Source organism: Suricata suricatta, chromosome X, assembly GCF_006229205.1.
Source record: "Suricata suricatta isolate VVHF042 chromosome X, meerkat_22Aug2017_6uvM2_HiC, whole genome shotgun sequence".
NCBI lineage: Eukaryota > Metazoa > Chordata > Mammalia > Carnivora > Herpestidae > Suricata > Suricata suricatta.
In genome coordinates this window covers 48,593,979-48,605,922 of record NC_043717.1, presented here as the reverse complement: position 1 = coordinate 48,605,922, position 11,944 = coordinate 48,593,979, and the positions used below count along the sequence as shown (strand labels likewise).

The window sequence follows — 11,944 nt, the reverse complement described above, 5'->3', positions numbered from 1 at the left end:
CGTTCCTCTCTCCCCCTCCCCCTTCAACCCTCAGTTCGTTTTCAGCATTCAATAGTCTCTCAGGTTTTGCGTCCCTCTCTCTCCCCTACTCTCTTTCCCCCTTCCCCTCCCTATGGTCCTCTGTTAGGTTTGTCGTGTTAGACCTATGAGTGAAAACATATGGCATCTGTCCTTCTCTGCCTGACTTATTTCGCTCAGCATGACACCCTCAAGGTCCATCCACTTTCCTACAAATGGCCATATTTCATTCTTTCTCATTGCCATGTAGTACTCCATTGTGTATATATACCACATCTTCTTGATCCATTCATCAGGCGATGGACATTTAGGCTCTTTCCATGATTGGCTATTGTTGACAGTGCTTTAAAAATAAGACATTCTACCTTTACTAAAAGCCAAGAATATCCATGGGAAAATGATCCATGGCAGAAGTTACTACTCCTGTAGCATGGCATAGCAGATACTTGGGCTTAGGCAATGTTTCCTCCTCCTGATCCCTGTTATCATTCAAAAGATCATACTCAAGCTAAAAGAATGCTTATTTTTCATAATAAAAATACAGGTAAAACTTTTATGAAAGAGAAATCCATGAGATTTATACTTATTTTTAAATTGCTAGCTATCATATTGCCAATCCTGCAGGTTATAAAAATCAAACTGAGATAAAGCTCACTCTTTGAAAGTGAATCATACCAGGTGAAAGGCAGTATTCTGAAGCCAGCAGGAGAAAAACAATTGTTGTCGTGTACACCTGGAGTGTTCACAGATACACAGAAACATATACATATGCTCAGACTCAGAGATCCTCGGGATCACAGCTGCTCAAATTAAGACATGGAGGTCCATTTAGAAATGCATATTTTACTCAATTTTTTGCCTCCTTGCTCCTAACATAGGCCTGACATACATAGGCCCTCAGTAAACACTGACTGAATGAATACACAAGTAGAACAGGGAGATCCACAGGCATACAGACTAGCCAGCAGAAACAGACATACATAGCCTGCTGCTTTGAAACATGCAAGACTTCTTTATGCAAGTCCTTCTTATTTACTGTTGTGCTTTAGTTTATGTGAGAGACTGAGATTTTAGGGAGGCTCCTTTTGGCAGAGGAGGCATGTTTGTGGTAGGGAAAAGGAAGAAAAATTGAAGAGCTATTGATATTTGATAGCGGAGAAAAACACGTAAATTTAGCTATAGCTTGGCTTTTCTCTCCCTTTTCAGCCTAAAATCTACAGATCAGGCACAGAAAACACTGTATTATATTAGCTTATTTTATGTAGGAGACTCAGTAGTAGCCAGATCAGCAAAACCTGCCTCTTCCATCCTCCCTATTTCCCTTCTTTCCTTTTTCCCTCCTTCCTTCTTCTCAGCCTTCTTTCCTTCCTTCCTCCTCTCCCTCCCTCCCTTCCTTCCTACCTTCCTTCCTTCCTTCCTTCCTTCCTTCCTTCCTTCCTTCCCTCCCTCCTCTCCCACACCTTCCTCCCCACTCCGTTACCCTCTCATACCCTTCCCCTTGCTAAAGGACTCAGAATGCTGGGCTTGAAAAAACTGCTATAAACTACCCTGGTATAACCCTTTCATTCCAAGGATGAGTTCTTGGAAGGTGATTTGCCTGAAGAACACTCAATTGGAAACCTATGAAGGAAGAATATTACTACTTAATAAGTACCTGCTATGAACCAAGCCTATACTGGCAAGTTTACATGTGCCATTAAATTAATAACCTCAGTAGTTCTTTGACATAGATACTATCATTACTTTTACTTAACAGTTGAGAAAACTAAGTCCTCTAAACCAGTACTCTTTCTACCATATCACAGGATTTTATTTGTATTAACAGAATACATAATTTACTAACAGCCTTTTTCTGCTGCAAACTGCCGATTGTTGTTTGTACACAGAAAGGATATTGCTGTGAGTGTCATTCAGTCTTTAAGTATCAACTCCTAGAAAGGAGGCTCTGTATACGACTTCAGCAGGTTTACATCCAGTGCTGTGGGTGTTCTAGAATGGGGACATCCCCACAGTTGGTGCCACTGCAATCCTTAGGACTAGTTTGTGACATTAATTAGTAAAATAGGGTCAAATTATGAATACTTCCTTGAGAAATCTCTTCTTCCACATGAAAATACTAGCTCATGAACCCAGGCTAGCAAAGGAATGGTTACAGAGTCAATGGATGAGGGCTTCCAGAGGAGTTCTAGATTCCACTGCTAAAGGTAAACCATCCTGTGAATGAAGAAGATTACAGTGGAAAAAGTATAAATTTTTTTTCAATTTGGAACTCAGATCATCTCTGTAGCTATACTTCATACTTTGTCCCAGAATGTCTTTTGGCCTAAAACACAGATATCCTTTATAATTTACCCAGGAATAAGTGCAAAGCCCAGTACAACCAATGCCGTTGTGTATTAATTTAACATGTTGTGAGCATTTATTAAGGGTCAGACACTGTACTAGCTATTGAGGTTACAAAGGAAAATCTCTGCTGAACAAAGTGTTTAAGTCCCAGGTAACAGACAGAGCACTGGTCTGGAAGTCACAAGATTTAAATCCTTGTTCAGTCTTATTATTAACTCATTATATGACCTTCAACAAGTCTTTTAGCCTCTTGGCTCCACTGATAATATGTAATAGGTTGAACTGGAAAATCACTAAAATTTCTTCCACCTAAAGGAGTCTTTATTTTATATTATTATTTTATTTTATTTTATTTTATTTCAAGTATAGTTCACATACAGTGCTATATTAGTTTCAGGTGTACAATACAGTAATTCTAGTGTTCCCTATCCAGCTCAAGGAGTCTTAAGGTATATCTGGATTTTATCCATAATATATTTGTAGAGCCTTTCATATCAAGGTCACAGGTATTACCAATAAGCAAGAAGTTAACCAAAATAATGGTCTCTTCACCCTCAACTCTCTCCTTTTAAGATAGTAACTTCCTGTTATATTACCTGTTATATGTGCAGTCTTTTGATCTTTCCTCTTTATTTCCTACAGCCTTTCAGAATATCAAAGCACTTAACATACTACTAGGTACTGCTATTGCAAGCCATATACAACATATGTATAAACAACATGGTTTTACATACGTGTGTACTCATGTATGTGTGAATGTATGTGTGTGTGTGTACACTGACAGTAGGGTTTCTGAATTATCTTTGTTTATATGTGTATGTGTGATCACATAAAGTATATGGCATATTAAATCATATAAATGTATACATATGACATGTGTGTTTCTTTGAAGCATAATAGTGACTCTAAATTTTTAAATGACACTTAATGGTAACAGAAGTGGTAGAAGTTCCTAAAGACGGATTTGGAAAGAATCTCCTAAAAGTGGAATTGTGACTCATCTGTACAGTTTGGATTACGAACAAAAAGGGGATATAACAACCTCCCAAGGTTGTTTCCAATCTACTTCTGCCTCAATTACCAACTTCCCCAAATGAAGGAAGAGCCAATGTATAATCACTGGGTTGCTATTACTTCTTTCCTATTTTCTTACTTCTCCAATATGGCTGAGGTTCTTAATAATAACAGTGAATTAAAATACAGTATATAATAACATGTATATTAAACATATTTATTTATATATAATAAATATAAAACATAATAAGATAAAGTTTGTGACAAATTAAAACATAATATAAAATATAGTAACATAAGATTAAAAATGTCTCCCATTTGATTAGCTTACAAACGTAACAATCTTGTACAAAGTACTATAATAGGGATTACTGTACACATCACTATATAGCTGAATAAAATGATGCTAAGATAAAATTGATCTGCCTTACAAACTGTTAGTTTGTTGCAAATCACAGTCCATGACACTATAAAACTTACAGATTGGAGACAATTTTAAATAGTATTTGGTCACAACCCACCCACTCCTCTGTACAAGGCTTGAATCCCCTCTGTAACATCCCTGTAAAGAGTTGCCCCAACCTTTCTTGAATTCAAGCCCATTCTATTTCTGGATTCTGACATAAGCCTTTTCCTTCCAGGACACTCAGCATTTATCTCCTTGTAGCTCTGACCCATTGGGTCTAATTGGAACAACCTCATCTTTGGACTGTAAAGGACGTTGAAAGCCTTATAACAAAATGTCCCAATGTGATGCCTGACTCTTCAGTTATCAAAATGGACACAAAGTATTGAAATCTAATGCCCCAAGCCATAAGAAGTTGGTGGTAGAGCCAGAGAAAAATCTGGCGACTGCATCCAGTAGTGTGGGTGGGTGAAGCCTCAAGAAGAAGAACTCTGTGGGTTGTAGGTATCCTTGTTCATTGTTTAGTAAGTATATGGCCCTATGACTGCCTTCTTAGTATTCAGTTGACAGAAGCCCAAGTAAGATCTGGGTAAGCTCCAAGGTGGTCCTAAAATGTCCTCTATTCACATGCAGTAGCCTAGATGAATGAATAATTAACACAGACAACACAAACTCCTATCCATCCCCTTCTTCTCAGATTCTACAAATCTTACACCTAACTCTTCAAACATCAAGGCTATATCAACAACTAACTAATAACCAGTCTCACAAAAAAAATGCCATTGTGAAATTTTTGGCAAAATACAAAAATACCCTCTCATGTTGAAGGAGAGTAAGTCCACACTCTGGAATTGTAAATGAGTTGCATATTTAAATGCTTGATAAGTCTATTAGGACAGCTGCAAATGCTTGACTACCATTAACGGTCACTTAATGGGATAACATGAGGTCCTCTGCTTGCCAGCTGGCTCTGAAATCCTTGACTGCCTGATGATGTTCTGCATGCTTCTTCATGGTCCTATTCTTCCATCATAAAGCTTAACTATGAACCAAAACTCCAGCAAGAACAGAAGTCATGAGACTGCCTTCTCCATAGACTTCCCATATCTATTGTTTTTTGTTTTGTTTTGTTTTGTTTTGTTTTTTGGTCATCCCCATTGGTGCTGCCATGCAGTGGGAGTTGAGGTCAATGTTTGATTAGGCTTCTTTCAATTTGTTCATTCTGAAAAATCCTACTTAAATCAGATCAGTTAAGGTAGGGGACTTATCTACCACCTGAGGTATCACATCGTGAAAATAAGAGGATTGAGTTGTCATGTTCATTATGTAGCTACAGAAAAGACTGAAGAACACAGGACTACTTATCCTTTATTTATTTTTCCTAATGTCTTATTTATTTTTGAGAGAGAGAGAGAAAAAAGACAGTATGAGTGGGGGACAAGCAGAGAGAGAGAGAGAGAGAGAGAGAGAGAGAGAGAGAGAGATGGAAACACAGAATCTGAAGCAGCCTCCAGGTTCTGAGCTGTCAGCACAGAGCCCCATGTGGCTTGAACCCATGAACTGAGCTGAAGTCAGACGCTTTACCAACTGAACCACCCAGACCCCCTGGACTACTTATCCTTTATAACTAGAGTGTGAATAAAGAACCTATATGAACAAAACTAAAAAAAAAATATTGAGGTATGTAAAAGAAGACCTGAATTAAATGGAAAGATGTGTAGTATTCCTGGATGAGACAATGCATTATTTTAAAGATTTAAGCCGTCTTCCCCCAGTAAAATCTACAAATTTAAAACAATCCAAACAAAATCTTGACAAAATAATATCAAAGCTTACCTGAAGGAGTGAAATGTATGACATTGCCAAGTTACTTTTGAAAAAAAAGAGTAATAATACTTTTCCTATCAGACATTTAAATTATTATAATGCCATAAAAATTAAAGCAGTTTGATATTGACTCCAGTATAGATTGATCAGTGAAGGGATGAGAAAAGCCAAAAACAGGCTCCATATATGTAATATATTATTCTAAATCTGTGAAAAAAAGATGACTTATTAACTAAATGGTGTCAGAATTGGCTAAGCATTTGAATAAGAGAAAAAAGTTAAATTACTAGTTGAAACCAAAATAAACTCCATATGGATTAAAGATGTCAATGAAAAAAAAAACAAAAACAAAAGGAAATCATTAAAATATTGTTAGAAAGTATAGGATTTTTTAAATTTTTAAGGTAGAAAGGGCTTTTTAAAGAATGACAATAGAGCAACATAAGTGAACATTTTGATAGACTTGACTAGAAAACAATCTTTTTTTTTTTTATCAAACTTAAAGACAACCACAAACTAAGGAAAACATATTGGCATCAACCATGTAAAACCAGTGGACAATTTCCTTGATATAAAAGATGAAAAGTGCAGTAGAAAAATGGACAACAGACATTAAATGTCAATTAAAAGAGGAAATATAAATGATCAATAAAGATATGAAAATTGTTCAATTCAACTTCATTAGATATCATAGAAATACAAATTAAAAAGAAGATCTCATTTTCATAAGTCATAATGATAATGGTTAAATACTAATATTGGTAAGGAGGTATTGCTGGTAGGAATAAAAAGTTTTAGAGAGGAATTTTGAAAAATATCCAAAAAATTTAAATACACATAACCTTTAACCAGTAATTACACTTTTTGGAATGTTTAATAAGAAAACTTTTGTGTAAGTGCAAAAAAGAGTCCAATATAGCATTATTTAAACAGAGAATATTGGAAAAATTTAAAATGTGATTAAATTATTTCATATTTATGCAGGAGAATGTGCAATCTTTTTTTTTTTTCACTTGGAATGATGTTCAAAATATTCTGTTTTGTTAAAACAACAACAGAAATGAAGTTACCAAACAACATATTTTACTGAATCCCACCTTTCATACCTGATGCTTTACTGTACATCTATTCAAGTTTTTTTTCTATTGCAATGAAACATTTTAAACAAGTTAAATATTACATAGCGGCTCTATATTCATAAAACAGATAAAATTAAAACTAATCTGCGTGAAGTAGGCATAGGAAACTTAGAACTCATCCTGCTATACGTCTCCTTTTCTCTGCTTCTCTGCAGTCTTAGCATTGTAATACACTTTAGAGAAACTCTAGGAGTACCCAGGGCTTTGTGGAAAAGTTGAGACCTACTGATTTAGTCCAACCCCCATAGCTTTCTACTTTACAGATTAAGAAACTGAGACTAGGAGAATGGGGGTAAAAAACGTAAGGTTATAGCATTAGTCAATGTCAAGACAGGAACAAGGATCCGGGCCTTCTTATTCTTAGTCCAGAAGTTTAGTGCTACTTTCATATGAGACAATAAATGTGACAATAACATAAAAGCATAAACATATACAGATCTTATATATTATTATTATTTAAATAATAAACTCCTTGAATGTCAGAAGGGGCAAGGCCCTCAGAGATCATCTAGTCCAACACTCTCATTTTACAGAAGGTGAAAGTGAGATCCAGAAAGCAGAATGGGTAAGACCAAGATTAAACAATCAGTCAATTACAATGATGGGATTAAAACTCAAGTCTTGGGGTACCTTGGTGGCTCAGTCGGTTAAGCATCTGGCTTCAGCTCAGGTCATGAGCTCATGGTTTGTGAGTTTGAGCCCCACGTTGGGCTCTGTGCTGACAGCTCAGAGCCTGGAGCCTGCTTCAGATTCTGTGTCTCCCTCTTTCTCTCTGACCCTCCCCTGCTCACACTGTCTTTGTCTCTCAAAAATAAATAAAAAAACATAAAAAATAAAAAAATAAAACTCAATTCTTGACTACTATATTCTCTGAACAGTTGCTTTTTATTTCAAAAATAATTTTATATTCAATATCTTGCTGAGCATTTCATCAAAGGAGGGAGGGTATAGACCACTATCCTCAGTTAATATATGAGGAAATCTAAAATACAGAGTGATTACTGATACTAAAAATATAGCTCGGGGAGCCTGGGTGGCTCAGTCGGTTAAGCCTCCGGCTTCGGCTCAGGTCAGATCTCACATTCGTGGGTTCGAGCCCCGAGTCAGGCTCTGTGCTGACAGCTAGCTCAGAGCCTGGAGCCTGCTTCCGGTTCTGTGTCCTTCTATCTCTGCCCCTTCCCCTCTCATGCTCTGTCTCTCTCTGTATCAAAAATAAATAAAACATTAAAAAATATATAGCTCAGTTTCAATACAAGGTGCATATGCTTTCTATTTAACCACTACAACCAAGCAAATATCTTATTTGCCTCTATCCTGTCTTATGTTCCCTGAATGTCTACCCATACTCCCTCTTCAAAGTTTGAAAGAGAAGTAACACATGACTTCCTGTGAGAGACCAAAGGAAAAAGGGGGGATTTCCCACTGTGCTTTGACTGGGTACTATTCAAGGTGAATTCAAAGATGTCACGTCTTTTAATCCTTGTCAAAACTCTTCCAAGTAGTTACTATTCCTATTTTATTTTATTTTTAACATTTATTCATTTTTTGAGAGAGAGGGAAAGAAAGAGAGAGAGAGAGAGAGAGAGAGAGAGAGAGAGAGAGAGAGAGAGAGAGAGGGAGAGAACAAGTAGGGGAGTGGCAGAGGGAGGGAGACAGAGAATCTGAAGCAGCCTCCAGGCTCTAAGCTATCAGCACAGAGACCAATGTGGGGCTTGAACTCATGAACCATGAGATCATGACCTGAGCTGAAGTTGGACGCTCAACCAACTGAGCCACCCAGGCTCCCTACTATTCCTGTTTTAAAACTGAGGAAAATAAGGCTCAGAGACACTGAATGACTCACCTGCAGTCACCTGGCAGAAGCAGGATCAGATCAAGAAGGTAGACCTTCAATATTGATGCTTGCCCTTGTCAATGCGATCTCTCTTCTCAAATGTGGTCTAACACTGTGCTTCAAAGACAGAGGCAGTGCAGAACAGTAAAAGAGCACAGAGGAGGAAAGAAGACTAGAGGATAAGCCCTTCTGTTTCACTGAATCATTATGTGACCTGGTGTGTTACCTCTACTTTCTTGACCTTGGTTCTCCTAACTTAGGAGTATGTAGTATGCACTAAAAAAACAGTAGCAACCTAAGGAAGGTGGTTTCAGAAGTCTCCAAACAATCCTAAAATTCATATGGAACCACAGAAGATCCTGTATAGCCAAAGCAATCCTGAAAAAGAAAAACCTTGAAGCATCACAACTCCGGATTTCAAGCTATATTATAAAGCTGTAGTCATCAAGATGGTATGGTACTGGCACAAAAGCAGACACATAGATTAATGGAACAGAATAGAAAACCCAGAAATGGACCCACAACTATATGGTCAACTCATCCTTGACAAAGCAGAAAAGAATACCCAATGGAAAAAAAGATAGTCTCTTCAACAAATGATGTTGGGAAAACTGGACAACTATCTTATGCCCTATGCAAAAATAAAATCCAAATGGATGAAAAACCTAAATATGAGGCAGGAAACCATCAAAATCCTAGAGGATTTTGACCTAGAGGATCCTAGAGGATCCTCTTTGACCTCAGTCACAGCAACTTCCTATTAGCCACGTCGCTGAAGGCAAGGGAAACAAAAGCAAACATGAACTATTGGGACCTCATCAAGATAGAAAGATTCTCTACAGAGAAGGAAACTATCAAGAAGACTAAAAGGCAGCCTATGGAATAGAAGAAGATATTTGCAAATGACATACCTGATAAAGGGTTAGTATCAAAAATATATAAAGAACTTATCAAATTCAACACCCAAAAAAGGAATAACCCAGTTAGGAAACGGGAAGACATGAATAGACACTTTTCCAAAGAATACATCCAGACTAAAAGACATATGGAAAGATGCTCAACATCATTCATTGCCAGGGAAATACAAATCAAAACCATGATGAGATGCCACCTCACACCTGTCAGAATGGTTAAACTCAACAATACAAGAAACAACAGGTATTGATGAGGATGTGGAGAAAAGGGAGCCCTCTTGCACTGTTGGTGGGATTGCAAACTGGTGCAGCCCCTCTGGAGAACAGTACGGAGGTTCCTCAAAGAACTAAAAATAGAACTACCTTAGAATCGAGCAATTGCACTATTGGGTATTTACCTAAAGGATACAAAAATACAGATTTGAAGGGGTGCATGCTCCCCAATGTTTATAGCAGCATTATCAACAATAGTGAAACTATGTAGAGAGACCAAATATCCATCAACTGATGAGTAGATAAAGATGGTGTTGTATATACAATGAAATGTTACTCATCCATCAAAAAAAATGAAATCTTGCTCTTTGCAATGACATGGATGGAGTCAGAATGTAATAAGTGGCATAGGTAAATCAGAGAAAGACAAACACTCATATGTGTACATTAGGAAACAAAGCATATTAACATATGGGAAGGAGGGGAAGATAAGAGAGGGAAGCAAACTGCAAGGGACTCTTAATGATAGAGAACAAACTGAGGGTTGATGGAGGGAGGTTGGTGGGAGATAAATTAGATGGGTGATAAGTATAAAGGTAGGCACTTGTAATGAGCACTGGGGGCTGTATGTAAGTGATGAATCGCTGAATACTACTTCTTAAACCAATATTATACTGTATATTAACTAACTAAACTTATAAAAAAGAATTCTTCTATTCACATTGGAATTTCTGATGGGAGTCTCAGAGTTCTCCTGAGTGTGATTCAAGAAGGACTGAAGCCAGTCTGCATACCTATCTTGTTTTTCCAATCTCAACTCTCTTAAAGAGCTTCCCCTAAAAAATAAAAACACTAAAGAAAAAAAAGAGCTAAGTGCCTCTCCTTTGAGTGACCTACACAGATTGGAAAAAAACCCAGGGCCTGTATAGGGTCATGCATTCTGTAGATATAAAGTTTTCTGGAGCTAAGACAGCCTAGAACCTCAGGGCTAACCACTCAAGGAGTGATTCTTTGAAAAGAATTCCAAGCACTGTTGATTCCTAGTAAATCTGCCCCCCTCAAGATACTGCTTTTGGGCCTGTAGAACAGACTAGATAATACCAGGCACATAGTCTGTTCCTTGCCAAAAGGAAAGTTTTCTGGGAAAAGGACTTAAAAAGTAGAAAAGTCCCTGTAATTCCAAGAATGTGACCCTTTCCCCACCTGTCCTACCCTCCCAGAAACACAGGTGTCAGTTAACCCAGTACCATGGATAGGCCCTCAGCTAATTCTTTACATAGACGCTTCTTAGGAGTGTTTATAAACTATGATAATTCTTATTTCTTTTGACCTAATGGTTAACTCTAGTGAGAGGGGACAGGAATCAAGCCCATATTCCTCTTCTTTGCTTTCAGTAACTTCCACAATCTGGCTCACGTTCCATAAAAAGGAAGTGTAAAGACTACTGCTGGACTTGCAGTCAGAAGGGTGGTGTCAAATCCCAGCTCCAATTGCCCTCAGCATCTCTAGACTTTGATTCCTCATCTAAAAAATGAGGATAAACATAATGGCATTGTCTGCTTCATAAAGTTATACAAAACAAATGGTACAGAATGCATGTACAAGTGATTTGCAAAAGTGAAAATGTTAGATACGTTAGGAGAGTTATAGGTAATATTACTGAGCTTATTGTATCTTGTGTTCTTTTTTGTTACATAGTTTATTGTCAAATTGGTTTCGATATAACACCCAGTGCTCTTCCCCACAAGTGCCCTCCTCCATGACCACCACCAGCTTTCCCCCTCCCCCTCCCCCTTCAACCTTCTGTTTGTTTTCAGCACTGTCAACAATAAGCAAATCATGGAAAGAGCCTAAATGTACATCACCTAATGAATGTTTCTGGTCTTTTATTTCCCTCCATCAGTGACCATTTTTGAACCATCCTGCTCTCTTCATTGGCCCCTACCCTGGTCACCACAACCATTCCATCATTTTCTTGCTCCTAATACACACACGCACACACACACACACACACACACACACACACACACACACACACACGCACACGTCTCTGCTAAGAAAAACACTTCAGTGTTTAGCTCCAATTCATTTTCCCTAGCCACTGCCATTCACATGTACCTCCTGCTTCAAGAAGACAGGTAGTAGAAGAAAGTAGGAGTGACAAGTTGGATGGAGACTAGATTCATGAATAGCCCTGAATGCCATGCTATGCAGTTTAAATTTTAACATATGG

At 37.7% G+C, this 11,944-nt stretch overlaps 1 protein-coding gene across 3 annotated transcripts in view; it reads right to left on the bottom strand.

Moving 5' to 3' along the window:
* AR (androgen receptor) overlaps positions 1-11,944 on the bottom strand; it is a 170,184-nt gene that overhangs the window by 32,483 nt on the left and 125,757 nt on the right. The gene's annotated exons all lie outside the window — the stretch shown is intronic.